Below are 22,598 nucleotides of genomic sequence, written 5' to 3' on the forward strand. Positions count from 1 at the left end.
AATTTACTAGCAATACCTTATATCTCTCACTATTAGCTTTGCTTGTTCATTATCATCACTAATATTCATCAACAACACGCGCACATGAATTTTATATTCAGTTTTTGCTATTGTTTAAAGTTTTAACTTGTCATATTTCGCAAAAGTTACTTATCCTTCCCATACGACATATTCACCCCTCTTTAGGTTATATTGTTAGCACCGACACCTTATGCTAAAATGGAGGCGAACACCATGAAGATCTCTTGATATTATTAGAGTGGGTTGAAAGAGGACATACTTGGAAAGCAACAGCAGCAAAAAAGTCCACATGTTCAGCATCGGTGACAGCACCAGGCGTTCAACGAAATCTGATAAAAAAAAAAAAACCTTCCCATAGGAAGAACTTAGGTAGAAAACCAGCTGAGGTCCCCTAGGAAAGAAGAAACAATTAATTGATGAAGACCAAAAGTTAATAGTAGCACCCAGAAGGCCCAAATTTAGATCCCTGTCCAGACTGTTAGAATATTCTATTGATTCTGTATATATTCTAGAATTATTGTTGTTTATTCTCTAGGATCGTTTCCTCGTAGATCAGGCTTCATTGTACCTATTTCTTTTGGCTTTGCACCTCAATACAATACACAGCTCAATTTTCTAGATCTTTCTTCTCTATCAAAAGCAGCTAAATGGAAGCGTTGTATTAATAATAGTGGTCTCTTTCCGGGTAGAAAATATTTGATCTCGGGATCTCATCCTTCAGGTACCATTCATAAAGAATCCACATAAAAATGAGGGAATCCCCTAAATCGCTGGGACTCAGCAATCCAAACATCTATAATGGAAGACTTTTGGAGAGGAAGCTTCTCTGCTGTTGGGCGGGGGAAGAAACATTGAAGGATTGCTGGAATTTGCAAGTGTTGTTTGAAACAAAGACCGATACTCTATCGAGAAGGTTTTGGAGATCAAATTAGGAATTGCTATCGTGCTCGTCGCCGTCTCGCAAGCTGTGCTATCCGAGCTTAGAAATATCACTCGCAGAAGGATATCTGGGAGACCTGGGAGCCATGGAAGGACGAGCGAATCTTGGAGGCCAAAAGGTTTTTAGACCAGGTGAGGGATTAGTGTTTAAGAGTGCAGACAAAGGAAACAAAAATAAAATCTTGACTGAATGTGTACTTTCCCAGAACAGATCCAGAGGGCGGTGATACGGACACGTTCCACAGTAGCAAGCTACACAATCAGTGGGCCTTTCCATTAAAAAAATTAATTTAAACTGCGTTTTAATTTAGCCAAACAATCGAGAGAAATAAGCCTCCATGTCTCATCCCTGGTATCTTAAAGAGACATTCTACTTAATATCCTCACTAAGCAGCTGATATGGGACTCCTTTCTTCAACTTATATACCTCTACGTCTCATCCCTAACTTCTTAAAGAGACTTTCTATTTGTCTGTCTCCCTCGCCACCGATGTGGGACTCGTGAATCTTAAGATATTGTGTTTTAGTTTGCATCTTCTCAAGTCATTTTGCTTTTATCTCTTTCCTTCACCACCAATGTGGGACCAATTCTCGGACTTTTTTTTAAATTATTTATGAATTCGAATCAAATTAATTTGATTGAAATAAATGATAATTTATCACGTATATATAACTATATATTTAACATATAAAGTGCCTCAACGCAACGAAATTTTCAATTTTTTGAGAAATAACATGTCGGCCTATCGTGTTGCATGTCGACACCACTTGGGCAGCGATCTGTAAAGATAAGATTTGTACCGTGGTGGGTCGTGAACCAGATCGATCGAAACAACGTGTCAAGATATTACAAGGCACCTAATTGGGCACAGAGTACGAAGCGTCAAAGGAGCGAGATCCACCCCTAGCACTGTTCATAGGACGGAAACCCGTACGTGACTGGTGTTTCTCTTTAAAAGGAATTAACGCACATCGATGACGACGATTATTGATTGGTTGTCGATATAGGACCACAGATGGGTAACGATAGTCGAGAAGAGTATCGACTAATAAGGACAAAAGATTACCGATCGAGGCGTCAAGATGAAGTGGAACTCGTAAATGGCATCAAGATGCAGTTACGAACTTGAAGTTACTGAAGAACAAAGGAGGGGAAATTGTGAGTAAGTAGAAGGCGATTTTAAAGGAACAACCGCTTGCGGACAGGATCATATAACATCATGAGAGTATGGGCACGAGACTTTCAGAGATGAGGGAACATGGCTACAACAGAAGAACTGCTGAGGGACGGTCATGACATAACCATTTTAAATAGGCTCAATACCAAAAATGAAAAAACCTCTAACTTTAGCATTTATGATAATTATATCCAAAACTTTTTTTTACCTCATAAAAAACCTCCAACTTTTATTTTTGTCTCACTTCTACCCCAATTTTTTTTTATCCCAATTCTACCGACCTAGTACAAAAAAAAAAGACCCCCAATTTAGCATAAGTCCCAATTATATCCAATTTTTTTTTACCTCATAAAAAACTTTCAACTTTTACTTTGTCCTAATTCTACCACCGTTAGCCTTTTGTCCATAATTACTATTAGTTAATCATTCCTTACATATTGCCTGGAGATACAGAGTCACTCAAGACGGCGCTTTTCGTATTCTTTTCGGCACTCAACAACCTAAAGAATGACTAGACATGGAGATATTTGGAAAAACAATCTAAAGTCTCGTCATCCCCAAAACCTACTATTTCTAAACTTCGAAGATTCATTGCTAAGTTCGACAGGAAAATTCGAGCCACGTAAGAGGCTAACGGTGATAGAATTGAGGTAAAAGTAAAAGTTTGGGTTTTTTATGAGACAAAAAAAGTTTCGGATATAATTGAGACATATGCTAAAGTTGAGAATTTTTTTTTAGTATTAGATCGGTAGAATTGGGACAAAAGTAAAAGTTGTGAGTTTTTTATAAGACAAAAAAAGTTTTGGATATAATTGCCACAAATGCTAAAGTTGTAGAGATGTGAAAGCATGGTCAAAACTGTTTAAGAACTGCTTATGGGCAATTATGTTGTGAAATCACAAATAATAGCTTCCGATGAAGACCCCCCGACCTGCACAAGCAAACAAAACCCGTTATCTTTTGATTTTCGTTCAATTCTTGTATCACAGTTGTAGTTTCCAAATATTTCATCATCGATTAAATTACAATGTGTATCTTAACAGTAGCTTTCAACTCTTCATCGTCGATTAAACTCAGGCGTTGTATCTTTATGTTACCAAGCTTTGTTGTCGATTTAATGCCGGCAAAATTTGTGCAGTTTTGATTTTGTCAAAGGTGTATATATTGGTCCCTTGTGTTCCTGTGATATTTTCTGTCCGACATCGCCGTAGAATTTGTCTCCATTTAGAAAAAACCATAGAACAACTTTCAGTGGAAGATATTCCGTCTTCAAATCCAATTCGGTCGAAATATCTTTTTGGCACATATGGTGAGACCAATATGGCTGATTTGAGGAAGTACAATGGTCAGAATAATGAATCAACTGGATCTTGACAATGTCATCGGAAACAATCAGTACCACAACACATCAATGATAGGATGATACGTTCTGAGTCATCAACCGCTCAGGCAGAGACATAGCAAAATCAAGGAGGAGATTTCAACATCCCAAGATAACTTACCCAAGAGCAGAGAAGGCAGTTACAGCCACGTCCAGTGCTGTTAGCCACTATTAAAAGGATGTTTGAAGAACAACATAATGACCTAACTAACTACATGAAGGAACATCTTTCCACGCTCTAAATGGTCTAATTTCATCCGGACCAACTTAAATGAAAATAGTAATAACAATGTGGTAAATCAAAACGCGCAACAAAACACACCTCGCCAAATGTGGAGAATGTGCGGTCAGGCCAACCCGTGCTCATGCCAATAACGTAAGGCCTGTTGGGATAGTGCGTCAACCTAAAATAAGATACATTCCTTAATAGACCCAACGTTCCAATAGACAACCAAGCAAAACAGCCATCTCCGCCTAAGTGGCAGGACGGTCAAGGGCCCCTTAAGAGAAGCTGTAGTCCATCCTAATCCTATATATGATCCTCAGAGACTTAATATTGTAATTGATAATCAAGGCAGATAACCGTACCTCCCTAGAGGCAGCATGGTCAGGCAGTCCCCGGGCAAGATCCCCAAAACATCCGACTGATAGTCGACCAAATGGTATGATGCATAGGGTGTGACGGGGGAACCATTAGGCCCCTTGTATAAAGCCATATCCAGAGTGGGCTGACACGATACCTTATCTTAGAGTTATACAACTCCCGATTTCGCTCTGTTTAATGGTGAAGATGATCAAACGACAGTCAAGCATTTACTGTTCAATGCGGTGATGCAACTCATGAGGATTATTGAAAATTAAGGTTGTTTCCGTTATCCTTATTCAAGACTGCCTTCACTTGGCATACCACTTTACCAGCTAATTCTATCCGGAATTGGGAAGATATGGACACACAATTTCGTGGCCAATTCTACAGATCGGTCCCTGATGTGACTATTGCAGACTTTGCCTATATTAAGCAACACAGTAAGGAGTCGGCGGATTAGTATATCCCTCGATTCTAGAAATCAAGAAATCGGTGCCTTGTTTCAATTTCGGAGAAACCTTTTACTGATTTGGCTTTTGGTGGTCTCAAATTTGTCTTGAGGGTAAGACTAGAGGGTCAGTCGTTCAGTGAGTTGTTCCAGTCAACAACGAGGGCAATTAGGCTTAAAAATCTTTCAAAAGGTCAAGATAAAAGGCCATATAAAGACTATAAACGTGATGGCTTTTGTGGAAAGTTATGAATCCGAAGAGGAGCTAGACCAAGGAGACAATGTTCAGATTGTTGTGGCTAATATGACCATCCGCAAACCACATGTTTGTCAAGCTTTGAACCCGGTCAAGGTTAAAGAAAGATTTAAAGAATTAATCATGGCTAAAACAAAGGATACTCAATTTTACTCGTACAATTTGTACAAAATAGACGAGATTTTTTCACTTGCTTTTAAAAGATGGCCTGATAAAATTGACCGAAGGCTAAACTACACCATGCAAGGAAAAGTTGGGAAAATGGGCAAGAAGCGATCCAACAAGTTAAAATCAAGTTTGCTGATGACAAAGAAAAAGATCCCATGGAGACAGATGCCGACCCATTTCCTCAAATAACTGGGATGGTATCAGCTAAATTTAAAGAGAACAAGCCACAACTGTCGATTTGTGCGCTTGTTGTAAACAGGAAACAGGTCCAAGCTCTTCTACTCGAGCTAAAGAAAAGATACAATGAGAATGGCATCCAGGCCAAGGTTGGAGAATTCATTACCGTCCGAGCTACCTCGGTGATGTTAACTTTGTCGATCAAGCGCATCGTCTTAAACTGATCGATGGAGTTATCTACACTCAAAAGTTGTGGAAATCCCTTTGAAGCGAAGCTCCCTCGGGGAAAATCCTTTCTCCAGCAAGCCCTCACAAGTCTGGTGTTGCCGCTACCCCTGCGCCAATCACCGCCACCTTGCTTGCAGCAACACCGGCGTTCTCTAGCAGAGAATCCATCGGCTTACCTTTTCCCTGCCGGTTTTATAGCTATTGCTTCCGTTCTTCATCTTTCCTTGCGATTTTTACCTTTCCTTGCGGTTTCTCTTGCTATTACTGTGGTTTTTAACCATTTTCCTGTAGTTTCTCAAGGTTTCGGCCAAGAGCGGTGAACCGCCACCAATCCAAGTTCTTGGCGGTCGCCACATCAGCTGCTCACTTCACATCGCCGTTGTTCATTGCATGACATCCTCTTTGGGTCGCTACCGATCACCGCCCGCGTCGAATTACACAACGGAATATCGTATATTAGATTATTTTCCTCATTTAGGGTGTGTGACATCTAATTAGATACCTATGCGTATTCCCTTGCATGTTTTAAGTAACTTAGAGTGTTAAGTTTCCTATTTGCGAGTGATTTTGATTGTCAAGGAATGTTTAATTGGGGAAATCGAACTTTAAGCACAGAGATTAGACCCACATTAAAAATATTTCCTTTCTTTCTTCCGGTTGGTCTAATTAGGACATTGAATTTTTTAGATTAAAGATTTGATACCTAAGTAAATCTTTCCCGATCCATACATGCATCGTGAAGTGATATTTAATAATGTAAGTTAACCTTAGGAATTATTTATATTACTTAGACAATTTCATTTATTTATTAGTCATGTATAATTTTAGAATATGCACGTAATTAGACTTAGGTGCATCACATAAATGAAAAATACACAGACATTGCCTTGCATTTAATTCAAGATTGCATTTAGTGTTATATCACATTCATGCATGTTTCCTAATTTAGAAATTCATATCATTAGGAATCATATGGTAATTTAGGAAAGCATACTTCATTAAGTGCATAATGAGGATTTAATGTATACTATTCCCTATTTGGTTGAAGTCATTTTAAAGCAATTTCCTACTTTAGATCGTTAAAAAAAAATTAAAAAACTGCATTATCATTGTCTGTAGATCACATTTAGCTGTAGAATTAATTCACTAGTTCTATAATTTTAAATGTCGCATGTCATTTAGTAAATTGCATGTCATTAGGATTTAATAGGCATTGGTTTGCTGAATCGCCATACAAGAAATTCTTATAGAATACACTTAGAATTAATTCAAGTTTAATTCAATTGCATATCGTTTAAAGCATGTCATGCAGTAACTCTATTCATGCATGTCATTAAGTGATAAATTTGTGCATGTTGAATTTCGGCCACCTAGAACTTTAGGGACTACTTCGCTTGTTCACTATGTCAAAAAAATGAATGAAAACACCCAAAAAAAAAAGTTTAGATTGCATGATAATTAGTCTTGCATCATAGTCATAATTCATGCCACTACAAAAAAAGGAGGATTTAGCCACGAAAATTTAGTGATGAAAAAATTTTGTCGCTAATTTGCGACAAAATGAGCAACGAAACAAAAAGTTGTCGCTATTTGCGACGACAAAACCGACGAACAACCTCATCGCAAAATAGCGACTACATTAGCGACGACATACATATTTGTCGGTAAATAGCGACGATATTGGCGACGACAACATGTCCGTAGCTAGTTAGCGACAAACATAGCAACGACAAAAACGTTTCGTTGCTAATTTCGACGAACACTACCGATGAAAAAAATTTTGTCGCTAAATTAGCAACGGAAACCATATTTCATCGCTAATTTAGCGACGGCAAAATTAGTCGTCGCTAAATTTGCGACCAATAGACGTTGTCGTCGCTAATTAGCGACGACCATTTAATGGCGTCGTCGCTAAAGACCACTCGCATTAGCGACACAAAATGAAATTTGTCACTAATTGGTGCCATAGAACTATGCAGAAGTCGGATTTGAGACGAAATAACAATTTCGTCGCTAATTAGCGACGAAATTTTTTTTTCGTCGTTAATTAGCGACGGCAAACCGTTTTTGGTCTCTAATTAACGACGACGCGCAAGGTTATCGTCACTAAAGAGCGACGAACATTTGAGGTCGTCGCTAAACCGTCGACTTGATGGGACTGCACAGGGAATCTCATGAATGACAGATCTGCGCAAAGCCTGTGCAAAGTAATTTTCGGATTGGCGACGAAATTGGACGTTCGTCGCTAATGAGCGACGAACGTGTTTTTCCGTAGTTAATTAGCGACGAATATATGGCGACGAAATATTTTTTTGGTTGCTATTTAGTGACGAAAAGGCATTTGGGTCGCTAATTAACGACTAATTTTTATATTTCGTCACTAAATTACTATAGACTAATTCAAATGTGGTCGCAAATCTCTGCACCACCGAAAAGAAAGATCATCTGTAGGCACAGTAGTATGGAACGAATCTCTGCACACCGAAAAGAAACCACATCATCGGAGACCATCAAAGTTGTAGGCGCACTATAGGGATGGGGTTGGGGGGACTTAGATTGCTTTACCTTCTCTCTTTTAAAACCCCATTACCTTCTGATCTCTATCCACACTCTTATCTTTCGTCCGATCTTTGCTCTCTCTTTTTTTGCCTCATCTTCTTTATTCTTATTTGTGTCTTCAGGTAATGATAGAATAAATTAATGTTGTTTAATTCACATTTTTCTTCTATTAATTGCCATAAGCTTCATGAATTCTAAGCAATTTTTTTTAGGTACATCTCCATTTGAAGGTCTGCAATTCAAGTGGACCATGCAATTTTCATCATTGACCACTTTTGGATATAGAAAATTCAATCGGATACTTCGGTAAGTCTTGTCGATATTGTACCTTTTTTTTATTTCAAAGTGAAGGCTCATAGATTGAAATAACTTAAGGTATTTCTGTGAAAACCGTAGTAATGCAAAATTAACGATAGTATTCGCTAATTTGCGACGGAACATGGATTTTCGTTGCTAATTAGCGACGGATCATAGATTTTTGTCGCTAATTAGCGACGAAACTTGATGTCCGTCGCTATTTAGGGACGAATAATAGCATTCGTCGCTAATTCGCTAATTCTTCTATTGATTTCATCATTTTTTATTTCAATGGAAAATTGGGCTCATGCATTGAAATAATTTAAGGTATCTTTGGAAAAAGTGTAGTAATGCAAAATAATATTTACAACCTTTTGTAACAATAATATTTACGACCTTTTGTCCCTTGAATGTTCATATTTGCAAAATTAACAATAATCTTGCTTTGCATCGCTAATTCGGTCTTTTTGTTTTTTTCTACTTCGAATGTCCATATGAGGTCGCAGTGTTGGAGCGAGAACTATGTTTTCAGCTAATTAGCGACGAACAGTAAATATTCATTGCTAATTAGCAACGAATAATTGCTGGTCATCGCTAATTAGCGACTAAGAGTTACATGCCGTCTCTAATTAGCGACGAAAAGTAATTTTTCGTCGCCAATTAGCAACGAATTAATCTGTGCGTCGCTAATTAGCAATGAATGTCTTTAGTGTGGCCGCGACATCTATCGCAAAAAAATGTCATCGCTAAATTCATGTCTCATGGTAATCCTAGAATAAATTGTTGTTTGTTTCACCATTTTCTTCTAGCAATTGCCACAAGCTTCATGAATCTTAAGTATTTTTTCTTTTTTTTAGGTACGTGTCCATTTGAAGGTCTCGCAATCCAAGTGAACCTTGCAATTTTCACCAAATTGATGGCTTTTCGCTTAAAGATTTCAGTCAAATACTTGGGTAAGTCTTCTTGATATTATAGTTTTTTCAATTTCAAAGTAACTGTTTCGTCATAGATAGAATTTTAATTTTTGCGATATTATGGTTTCAATATTTTATGATATTTTTTAATATTTATACAGACACAATGCAAAGAGGGAGGGGTTGGATGTATAATAAGAACTTATCTAGACGTAGAGGATTGACCGATGAATTTCGTATTGGGTTGGAACAGTTTTTGGAATTTGCTAGTAGTAAATTTGAGTTAATGGATGGAAACAAGTTAAGGTGCCCGTGTAAAAGATGCAGTAATAATAAATTTCATGAGTGTGACCAAGTTAGAGAACATCTTTGTAGATTTGGGCTCACTCCAAATTATTATAATTGGACTTGTCATGGTGAACAATTTATATCCGATGAAGAATATCGAAGAAGTGATCAATGTTCGGAAAGTGAAGATTATAGCTATTATAACCAATTCAACCCATACCAGAGGATGGTGATTGATGCAGCTGGTCAGAACTTCGTTTCAAAATCAAACCATGCGAGTACTAGTTTTGCTCCTAGAATAGAACAAGTGGGTACCAGCTATGCATCACAATTTCAAGAGGTAGGAGTAACGGGTTTTGATGAGAATGTCCACAATGAAACTTTTACATCTAATCAATTTTGAAAAGTGTTGAAAGCAGTAGATGAACCTTTATGGGCAGGTTGTGACAACTAAACTGAATTATCGGTGACCGCGAGACTGGTATACATCAAGGCAGAGCATAATTTGTCCAAGAATTGCTTCAACTCTTTTGTCGACGTAATGCGGGAAGCAATGCCTTGCGACCATATCATGCAAAGTAATTTTTATGACATGAAGAAGTTGGTGGAAGACTTAGGTCTTCCAGTTGTAAGGATTGATGTATGTAGTGGGGGTTGTATGTTATACTTGGGGGATGATGAAAATGCCGAATCTTGCAAATTCTATGGCCAATCGAGGTATAAGATTAGTAGGAGACAGGGTCGTAATCAGAAGCGTAGGCCAAGCAAGCAACTGTTTTATCTGCCCTTAATCCCTAGATTGCAAAGGCTTTATGCATCTCAAGCCACTGCTCAACACATGACTTGGCATGCAAATCATGATATTGAGGATGGTCTAATGTGTCATCCTTCATATGCAAAGGCATGGAAACATTTTGACAGAACAAACCATAAGTTTGCGATGGAGCCTGGAAACATCAGGTTAGGTCTATGTGCTGATGGATTTGTCTCATTTGGGAAATCGGACAAAAGTTATTCATGTTGGCCGCTTATCTTAACTCCGTATAAGCTGCCACCTGGTATGGGCATGAAGACACCCTACATGTTTTTGACATTAATCGTGCCTGGCCCGCACAATCCGAAAAAATTAATAGATGTTTATATGCAACCCTTGATTGTGAAGTTACGGCATCCGTGGGATGAAGGTGTTCTTACGTATGATGTTTCCACTAATCAAACATTTGTAATGAAGGCTGCACTCCTTTGGACGATAGATGACTTTCCAGCTTATGGGATGTTATCTCGGATTAAGTACACTGGGATCTTAGGATGTCCGATATGTATGGAGAGATCAAAGTCATTCGGATTAAAACACGGTAAGAAGGCCATCTATTTTGATTGTCACAAACAATTTTTGCCGATAAATCATACATTCCGAAGGAATAAAAAAGAGTTCATCAAGAATAAAATTGAAAGAACACCCCCACCATTGAGATTGACTGGTGAACTGATTTGGGAGCGAGTGCATGACTTCCCGATCGTTGTTGAAAATCCCCATGGCACAACTCTTGCGTACGGAAGCGTACATAAGTGGACTAAACGCATTATATTTTGGGATCTACTATATTGGAAGACCTATCTTATTCGTTATAATCTTGACGTCATGCATATAGAAAAAAATGTTTTCGATAATATCATCAATATTGTGATGGATGTCACTGGAAAAACGAAAGACAACTTGAATGCAAGAAAAGATATGAGGGTCATTTGTCATCAGCCAGCACTAGATGTGGGTGAAAATAGTAGGAGACCAAAACCAAAAGCAGTTTACACATTGAACAAATAGCAAAGACGAGTTGTTTGTCAATGGTTGAAATCTGTGCGATTTCTTGATGGATACGCTTCGAACCTTGGGAGAATTGTTGATTTGAGTGAATGCAAGTTCACAGGTTTGAAGAGCCATGATTGCCACATATTTATGGAAAGACTAATTCCAATAGCTTTCAAAGAACTTCTACCGAACTTTGTATGGGGTGCCATAACTGAGTTAAGTAATTTTCTTCATGATATTTCCTCAACGGTGTTAAATGCATCACACATGGAGAAGCTGGAGGGAGATATTCCAATCATTATGTGCAATTTAGAAAGGATATTCCCTCCATCGTTCTTTGATTCAATGGAGCATGTCTTAGTTCACTTGCCTTATGAGGCCAAAGTTGCGAGTCCCGTCCAATTTATTTGGATGTACACATTTGAGAGGTAACATATGAATTTCAATATATTTGAAATTATTTTATTACTTATTATGTTCTGATAAATTTTTTCTTATTGCAAGTAGGTTCTTATATCATTTGAAGAGAAAAGCGAAGAACAAGGCATGCGTTGAAGCTTCAATTTGTAATGCATATATTATGGAAGAAGTGACAACATTTGCATCATACTATTTTGAGTCGCATGTGCAGTGCAAGAGACGGAGAGTAGGAAGAAATGATGAGGGACCCATTGATTCCAATTACAAATCATTCTCTATTTTCAATTATCTTGGTCGATCAAGTGGCAAATGTAACTTTCGTTACTTAATAGATGAAGAATGGCGAGCAACCCATACATATATTTTATTGAACTGTCCGGAAGTGCAGCCATACTTCGAGTAAGTGTACTTTTGTAAATATATTTATTGTGTGTCAAACATTTGCTAATATATAAATGGTATTTGTTAATAGGATTTTTCGAACTTCAATGTATGGACTACCACCAAATGAGTTTGATCGTCCGTACGATGAACAATTTGCAACATGGTTCAAAGTATATGTAAGTTGCCTATGGACGAAAATCTTTTAATTAAGGTTTTATAAATCATTAATTAAAAATTTATTAACCACTTTGTGTGTGTGACTTCAGGTTCACAACAATCATGATGAAGTCGAACAACAAGGATTGCTACATCATCTGTCATGGGGTCCACAAAGAAGGGTACGAACTTGGCCAGCATATTTCATAAACGGGTATTGTCACGCCCCGAACCCGTCGAGCTCGTAAACATCCCATCTAGCCGTTTCTGTTTTAGATTGGCTTCCGGGATCCTTCGACCCACAATTTCAAAAAAAAAAAAATCCATAAAACAGGCGGAAGCGAGTAAACATCTCCATACATCAATTCAAATGAATGACTTAGGACAAAAGTGGTATACATCATACATCCGTATATTACACTTCAATTGATAGAGCGGTCGGATACCAATGGTTCAATCTTAATCCATAAAATCCAACATAATCCATAAGGTCACAAAATATCTTATATTCCTTCGACCTACATATTTCTCAAATGCTAATCCTTAGTAGACTTGATGTTCCATCGCTCGATACCTGAAAAATAGGTCCCACGACGGGGTGAGATTTACATCTCAGCAAGCTCACCCTAAACCTAAACTAGGCCGTTAGTACCTCCAAACAACTTCTCAAATCAAAGACGTCTAAAGACGTCCATAAAACCAGTGTAAACGGGATGCAGGCGCAAGCATAGGCATTGACAATCAAACAATTACAACAACCAGAAATTCAATATTTCAAACAAAGCTCTACATACTAGCACAATAATCCCATTTCTTGATACAAGGCCCGCGTAACAACGCATCGGACTATTTGACGTACTTGACAATACTCGCATAATAACGCATCGGGTATATATATAATTACCAAGACCCGCGTAATAACGCATCAGGTCAAATCTTGCATTTAATGCCTCGGGATAATATCAAAACCTCGCGTCATAACGCATCGTGGTACAAATAATCTCATAACCCACGTCATAAAGCCTCGGGTTATCATAGTTCGGGCTCGCGTCAAAACGCATCGGGCTCATCATTCAATTTCCAATGGCCAAGCCCGCGTCAATACGCCTCGGACTCATAAAATTACATTGCACCCGCATTAATACGTCTCAGGTTACAATTGCCATTCACAAACCCGCGTTAGTACACCTCAAGTCATATCCCGCGTTAACACGCCTCGGGATATTCTTAACCCCGCGTTAGTACGCCTCGGGGTATAACTGCCATTCTCGGACCCGCGTTAATACGCCCCGGGTCATTTAATATCACAAGGCACTCTAGCCATTTAAAAGCACAAGAGCGCTCCAGCCATTTAAAAGCACAGGACACAACATGGCAAATTATCAAGTCAGTCATTCTCGTGCCAATACAAGCATAAATCATGCACAATGGCTAATTGAGAACCACACAATCACATAGTCAATCGAGGCTACATATACGTCAAATATCCATACCACAATTCCAACCACATAAGTCACAAATTTACCTCAACTCAGCCGAGCATAAATTCGGTTCCTACGATCACAATCGACGTTACTTCATACGAACACGATTTGATTAGCAAAAATCATCATTTGAAGCTCAAACTTGTCTCTTAGTACCCTAACTTCCTAGTAAATGTTTAGAGGTCACTTACCCATAGGTCCAGCTAGCAAATTTCCAATCCAAATGAGCCACTCAACTCAGCCCACTCAAAGCCAAAAGGGCAACTCGCGCGTACCTAAGAAAATTGCATCAATTAACATCATAAGGTGCCTTAACAATGAATTTAAGACAAAGAGACACCATCCACAGCCCTTAATGGGTTCGGTTTACTCAGTCCCAAAACAAGGCAAATTCTGTTCTGCCTTATACCATACCAATCAGTCCATAAATCACTCCTAAGCTCCAATTTATCATGAAATTAATTTTCCAAAACCTCAATTCACATGTCTCGAATACTCACCGAAAATTTGAAGCCAATATAACACCTCTAAGACCTCCAATCAATCCGATTTCCTCAGGTGTGCAGCCGGTCAGAATCTGCCTCCTAGAAATCACCTCAAATCAGCCATGAGAACCTATCCTAACTCAATTAAAACTGTAACTCTAGCCCATCCATCTCAATTACTATTAGTCAAGAGAGCCTCACCGAAAATTTGGAGCCATTTGAAGTCTTGAAGCCCACGAAACAGCTCCTCCCCCAAAACCGGTCAGATTCTGCCTCAATCTGACCTTTGCCCATTCAAACAGACCTACCGGAAAAACTACGGGGCCAAATCGAACTTATAATATGTCCCTGGAAAGCTAAGACAATAAGCTTTCAGATGGCCGTGACCTTACCTCAAAGAGACGTCGGACGAAGGAGATATGGCCGGAACAGTGAAGGGCGTCGAGCTGAGAGATTTTCTGTGGGTGTAGAAAATTGAAGAGGAAGAAGGGGCTGGCGTGAAGAGCAAGCTGGGGAAGTGTTCTCAGCTGAAGACAAAGGAAAGAGAGAGTTTTGGGCTCCAATTATTGGCTTGGTCAAACTTGGCATAGTAAAACACGTGGTCAATTAAGACCAAGACCCCAAAAATTGATTTGTCCTCAAGAAAATAATATCACAAGAGCATTTGACCAACATTGACTTCCTCTTCTTCAATTTTCGGCAGCCTAAGAGGGTACAAAAGACCAAAATGCCCTTTAGAACACTTAAAGTAAGGTTAAGGCTTGAGAGGCAAAATGGTAATTTTACACTTGTCGTCCGAAATTTCGATTTTCTTTCTAAATCAAATTACCATCGACAAGACGATGTCCAATTCATATCCAATGTTAGAATTCTTTATTTTCATACTTTCAATTTCGAGATTCCAACTCAAGTCAATAGCCCCAAGGGGTCGGAATTGAGAATGTCACAGGTATAATTTTCATACTCAAGAGTACGGAATGGGAAAAGCTACAATGAATAGCGATGTGTGCATTCGGTCATCCAATGATGGCGGTGCGAAAGATGATTTTTATGGCTTGTTGGATGAATCATAGAGATAGAGTACCCTGGACCATTAATGAGAGTTGTGTTATTTGAGTGAATGTGGTTCGACCCCGTCAAAGGAATAAAGGTGCATACGAAGTTTAATTTGGTTGAAGTCAATCACAAGAAAGGTATATGAAATATGAACCTTTTGTCTTGGCACAACAAACAATTCAAGTATATTATGCATCGCATCCTAGTTTGAAACGCGACAAAGCGGATTGGTGGGCTGTATGTAAAACCAAAACACGGAGGAAAGTCGAGGAACATCGGAAGGATACAGTATATCAACAAGAAGAAGTTTGTAACACGGTTGAAGTTGAGAAATATAACATTCCAACTTTATGATAACCATGTGGAGCAGTAATAGATGTGGATCCAAGAGAAATTCGCGAACCGAATGTGGATGGTGATGAAGAATCTGATTTCGCGACAGAGGATGAAGATGATGATGATGAAGAAGATGAAGATGAAGATCAAGACAAACACGAAAGTGAGGATGAAGACACTTCAGAAGACGAAGATTATGATTTACGACACTTTTAACTAATTATGTGTAATTATTATTATTAATGCAACGTTTGGCATTTTGTTGTTATTATTATAATTTTCTCGTTATTGTTATTATATATTTTTATTGTTATGATGTGGAAGACAATTGTCATGTGTCGATTAGCATTTTCGCAAATAAAACTCAAGACTAATTTTGCAACGAAGAGCAATTCGTCAAAAAATTTTTAAAACCGATATTCAACGCTAATTAGAGACGAAAAAGAGGGTGTTTGTCTAACATTCAGCAATGAACAGATTGGTTCATAGCGACGAATATCGGTTTTCGTCGAAGAAAGTTAGTGACGCACATACATGTTTCGTTGCTATTTAGCAACGCACATACATGTTTCGTCGCCAACTATTAGCGACAAAAGAAATATTCATTGCTAATTGGCGACACAAAGAACCATTTCTCGCTAATTACCGACGAAATAACATATTCGTCGCTAATTAGTGACCAAAGATGAGATTCGTCGCTAATCGCCGACAATTAGCGACGACACATATATTTCGTCGCGAATTGTTAAGTTATACAATTTAGCGACGAAAATAATTGTCGTCGGTAATTAGCGACGAAGCGGTTAATAGTTCATCGGTAATTAGCGACGAACATGCATTATCGTCGCTAATTAGCGACGCAGAAGAACAAGTTGTCGCTAATGAGCGACGAACGGTCATTGTCGTCGCAAATTAGCGACGCACGTTCATTGTCGTCGCTACTTAGCGACGAACATGCATTATCGTCGCTAATTAGCAACGCTAAATAATTGTCGTTGCTAATTACCGATGCACAAGAGTCGTCGCAAATTTGCGACGAAGCCGCATTGTCATCGCTAATTTGCGACGACAATTATTAGCGTCGGTAATTAGCGACGACATTTTCTTGGGCGTCACTAGTTAGCGACGACTTGTTCTTGGGCATCACTAATTAGCGACGACAATGCACGTTCGTCGCTAATTACCCTAATTTTGTTCACCAAATTTCTATTCCCACGAGTCTTTCTCTCTCTCTCTCCTTTGCGTTCAACGCTCACCTCCCCATTCGTTTCTCTCCTCCCCGCTCGCCTCCTCCCATCAACATCTTCCTGTTGCGTTTTTGCTTTGACCCTCGGTCTTACGCGACCCACACGCACCCACGACCATCCGCCACATGACCTCTGCTGCCACCGAGCTCTGATACCTAACCACCTGCGGCCACCCGAGTTGGCGTAGACCCACGGATCTGAGGTCGAGACCCACAAATCCGAGGCCGAGCGGTCGTTGTCCACCGACCACTACGCCTTCCACCACCCTCCGTCCGGTCCCATATCCGGCCAAGCCGAGTCGTGCCCACGACCATCCTCCACCCGACCTCCGCTGCCATCGAGCACTGGTACCATGCTTCCTTCGGCTACCCGAACGGGTCGAGACCCACAGATCCGAGGTCGATCGTCACATCTTGCATACTCGTCGGGACGCCTTTCTTGCTCAAGCGGAGGGTTGTGAACGCTGGCGGGCTGTGCTTTTTCAGGAGGGCCGGGGCCGTGCGGTCATCGTCCGGGACAAGTATGGTAAGTTGCCCATCGGTGTTCTGTCTTGGGTTGATTTGGTGTTGATAGATCTACCGAATTGATCTTCCGTCATAGCTATACGAGGTCATTGTAGTTTGTTCTGATTTTGTCCATTTTTTTGTTGTTGTGGCATTTGTATAGAGTCGACCCGTTTGCCAAGAAGGACTGGAATGATATTAAGGCCCCATCGGTGTTCTCCGTGAAGAACGTCGGCAAAACTCTTGTTACCCGTACTCGGGGCACCAAGGTATGTTGTTTATTGCTTTTGGTTTTGTTTGATTCTAGCAATTGCTTTTGGTTGAAAATTAGGGAAGTTATCGGTGGATATCTGTATACTCGTTGGTAATGGGTCAAATAACTGAAACACAACCTAGCTTCAGAGGCATCGATATTAGTCTCTCTAAGCTTTTACATGTCTCTACAATTGGATGACATCATGTTTAACCATCTTCTTTTTGTTTGCGTAATTTGTGATTTGAATATAATAGGTAAACTAAATAAAATTGCATGTCTCCGATCTTAAAAATTTAGACTATTTCCTCTATTACGATTGATAGGAAAGAAATTGAGTTTTACTAATCACCTTTGTTGGTGTTGTCTTTTTCGGCAACCCAGTTGGTCTCACAACTTTTACATTTTAGAAAGTTATTTGTTCCTCATAGTATCTTGTAACATGACACCAATTATGCACGTTGCTAGATTGCTTCAGAAGGTGTAGTGTTTGAGGTATCGTTGGTGAGAGGCAACCATTGATACTTTTGATTTCTCAAGTTTCTCACGTGCTCTCCGCACCAAAATGGTAAGCCTCGTGATGTATCCCTAATACATGTCTCTATTTTTGCTGATATTTATCTAACATTCCTATTTGTTAGTATCATAGACGCGGAGGTCACATGCGTGGTGCATTTTTACAAAGAAGACCAGCAGTCCCTTCCCATTCACCTTCCCCTTCCTCCTCCTCGTCTTCGTCCCAGCAATCTTCCCCTTCCCTTTCATCTTAGCCTCCACTACTACATGCTAACCACCCATCTAACTCAGTTCCACCTTCTCTAGTAGAACAATCGAATGATGAGGACAGCTTAGCTTCAGAAGATTGTGGGCGTGTGATACGCCCACAAGGAGACTCGTAAGTACTTCAATTCTTTAAGTAAATGTAAGATTGAGGGTATCGTTTGGGTGGTAGATATGCATGTCAACCGAATTGTCCTTGTGTGCAGATTTGAAGATGCTACGAATGTCGTGCGGGAACCGAATAAGATAGTGAATAACCGTTGGAGAGGCCCGTTGATTAGTTACTGTAGCGCGCCAAAAGAAGTGAAAGAGTTGTGGTGGAACGAGTTCAAGGTAAGTTTTCTGTTTCAATTTTCTCACAAACTAAGTTTGGCGTAAATAAAGCCGGTTGTTTTTCTATTGGTTACAGCAGAAATTCAGTTGGAATGAATCGGACGAGAGTGAAATTACTAGAATATTTAAGAAAAAAGCTAGTGATCACATCCACAATGTGATGAATAGAGCAAAGACACAAAATAATAAGCCATACTATATTACTAGTGAAGATTGGACTGAAATTAAGAGAACTTGGGAAGGTGAAAAAATGAAGCAAATGAGTGAACGAAATGCCAAGAATCGAGCTTCCAGTTCTAGTGAAGGGTCTTCTACGTCCGCAACATATCTTGAGGGTTCTATTAACATTGGAGAGCATAGAAAAAGATTGGTGAGTTTGTTAAATATGTTGTAAGTTAATTTAATTTAAGCACTCATTGATGGTTCAATTTTGTAGGCACATGATTTGGGGACCTTACCGACATATGCAGTTACATTCGAACGCGTTTTTCAAAAGAAAGATAAGACATGGGTTGGCGACCAAGCGAAATCTGTTATGGTATGTAACTTTATACTTTTGGCTTTATGGAAACTAGAATGAAATCTATGAATGCTTTCAATATTTATGGCGGTTACATATATGAAGTTATTTTATTTTCATATCTATTTTGTTGATGTAGGAAAAATATGAGGAGCTTTTAATGAGTGCAGCTGGTGGTGGTGATGGTTGGGTTGCGTCTGAGCCAGCACCCAACAATATGGCAATGTGGGTGGAGGCATCGGGTGGGGTGAAGCGAGGAAAAATATATGGGTGGGGGAACTTGTCAAGGGAAATGGTCGCAAAGGATAGTGGAAGGAGGAGACGAGTTGATGAGGAAATGGCACAACAAGTGGGCCAACCGACCCGTTTGCTTGCAGAGAAAGATGAACAAATGAAATTGCAAGAAGAACGAATGTCACAACAAATGTCACAAAAAGATGACCAAATCGGATCTCTGCAGGCTCAAATGGCAATGGTCTTGCAAACTCTCAACATAAATCCAGCTCGGGTTCCTCCGATACCTCCGGCTAATCAAATAGGTGGGCGGAATGATGAGCAGCGCAATGATGATGACATAGATGCCGAGGATCTTCTCCGTGATTTAATTCCATAAACAGCTTGTTTGCCGACGTCATAGCTGCTTTTTTGTTTGGCAATCAGGTTAGGACAATTTTTTCAGCTGTCTATAGCTTTATTGATTTTTATTAGTAATGTTTTTTTATGGTTGTTCTACTTTATCTTCTTGGAGTGCTGCTCCGGAATTGGTAGAATTGGTGGGATTGCCGGCCAAGCTGAATGATGCAGTTGAATAGCTTGAAAACAGAATCAACCCGCTTCTTATTCCAATTGAAGAGCACACAAGGCAACTCTAGTATAAAGACAATCGGTTAGTGATTTCTTGTATCCTACTTTTGAGGGGAGATTTCAAGTTGAATAGGTTGTTTCCATGTGACGCTGGATGAGTGCTCAAACTTTTCAAATGGTGACTTCATAGGTTTAGTTTACCATGTACTATATATTGTGGGCTGCAAGGCTGAAGTATCTTCAAAGTGGCACCAAATGGTGACTTCGTAGATTTAGTGGAAATTCTTTGTACTTGCTATTAAATTATGAATGTAACTCTCTTAGTTTGTCTGAGGTTATAACTGCCACCTACATTTTTGGGAGGCAAGGTGATTTCCAAAGCCTCAATACTTTATGCTTCTGTGGACAAAACAGCTTTGTGGGGGGGGGGGTCTGGGATTGCATTTGCTTTTGAGTAAGAATCTTGTCTTGATATTGGGTGATGATTATAGCACATCCACGTTTGGAATTGTCCTTTTTTTTTTTTTTTTTTTTTGCAAAGATGAATGAAGTATCAAATAGTTTAATGACGGTAAGTTTCTACTTTGGAGTGGCTAAAGTGATGGAAACTTCTTTGATCCATTATTAATAATTTATCTGCTTGTACTGCTGCAATTTCTCATGTCGTTGAGTACATTGAAATCACTGTTGGGATGCAGTGACAACTTTTGATTCTTCCCTCTTCTTTACCTTTTTCTGTTTCCTTTTTTTTTTCACGGGATCGAGTTGAAAGACTTCGACAGAAACTAGCTGTGGATATCAAATTGTCTGAGGAGTTATAAGTACCAAGTTAACATGGAGTAACCAAGGGTAAAATGTAAAGATATATTGCTCGTCGTGTGCAATCATGAGTGTGTTTTCTTCATTACTTTCAGGATTTCTATCAGGAAAATCTAATGTATCGATTTCCTATTGTATCGCCTAGTATTTACTTTGGATTAAGATGTTATAATTTCTTCTTTTGGTGACTATAACATCTGTTGTTGAATATTTGTCTTAGTACTTGCTCAATGGTAAATATTAATTCTAGAAATTAATTTTGCTTTCCCGTGCCTCGTCGTCGCAAATTTTGTCGCTAAATTCAGCGCAAAAGAATTAACCAAAATTTGTAGTGAGAAAAAAAAAATAACAGCCCACTTTATTCGTCGCAAACAACTATAGCCACGAAACTTTTCGTCGCAAATGCTACACGTTCGTCGACCAAATTTAGCGACGACAATTTTATTTTCGTCGCTAAATCACGAAAGTAATTCGTCGCAAAGATCGTCCCAAATTAGCGACGACACAGAAATTTCGTCGCTATATTTTGTGACGACTATTTGGCGATGAACAAAAAATTCGTTGCCAAGTTCGTTGCTAATGTGCTACGGAAATATGTTTGTCGCAAAGTTATAATTTGCGACGGCCAAAGTCGTCGCAACATTCGTCGCCACATTGTTCGTCGCTAATTTGCTACGAAGGTATGTCATCGCCAAATTCGTCGCTATATTAGCGACGAAAAATTATTTTCGTCGCTCATGTGCCACGGAAATGTTCCGTCGCAAAATTTCGTGGCCGATTTGCGACAAACCTATTCGTCGCTAATTTGCGACGGAATTTTTTTCGTCACAAAATTCGTCGCAAATTAGCGACGAATGATAAAATTGTCGTCGCTAAATTTTGCGACGCCGTTTTAGCGACGAATATTTTGTTGTCGCCGATTTCGTCGCAAATTTTGTGGCTTAAATGCTTGTGTTTTTTGTAGTGTGCGTCGTTACAGTCTTTATCTCTTGAGTCTAATGCTGCAGAAACCTTGTCGTGATGGGAACAGCAGGACATTGCTCTTGCTTGCCTAGGATGTTCAGTTCTTTGATATTTTTGCAATTTATTTGTTGCTTTTGATTATTAAATGTTATATTTATATTTGTGAACCCCCATAATCATTCTCACATGTTAGTGGCATAAGATAAAATCAACCCGAATTGCTTGCAATATATTTTCTAAATAAAGAGAAAACGTACCAAAGGGGTATTAAATTATATAACGTTATTAAGTCCTCGTCTCCAAGAAATATCTTTTTCACAGAGGTAAAGTATTCTCCCACGTTTGACTTGTGTTCCTAATCGACTCATAATAGTTTAGTGGCGACTCCAAAATAATCTGAATTGCATGTTTGAATAATTTGATTAAAACCCCAAAGTTGCGATTGGTATAGGCTTGCGAGAATCCGAGTTAGCGATGGCACCGCAACCTTATCCATTAGACATCCCCCTTGTGATTCACCTCTGGGAAGGGCGCGACAATCCATCAGCTTTGCTGTAGTGGTTCACATTGAGAGGGTGGCGACAGGCTTATTCAACAAAGTTTTCTATAGATGCACATAAGTTTCAATAAATTAAAGACGTTTTTTGTAATAAAAAAAAAACATGGACTCCTATCAGCAACATAACGATAGTTTCCGAAAACTATTTTGGCATACTTTTGTAACGTACACATGCAAATATTCTGATTTTAGAGAACCTGGACCGGAAGAGTTTCAACACCCGCAAAACGAACACCAAAAACCAAGG

The sequence above is a fragment of the Rhodamnia argentea genome, chromosome 10 (assembly GCF_020921035.1).
Source record: "Rhodamnia argentea isolate NSW1041297 chromosome 10, ASM2092103v1, whole genome shotgun sequence".
Classification (NCBI taxonomy): domain Eukaryota; kingdom Viridiplantae; phylum Streptophyta; class Magnoliopsida; order Myrtales; family Myrtaceae; genus Rhodamnia; species Rhodamnia argentea.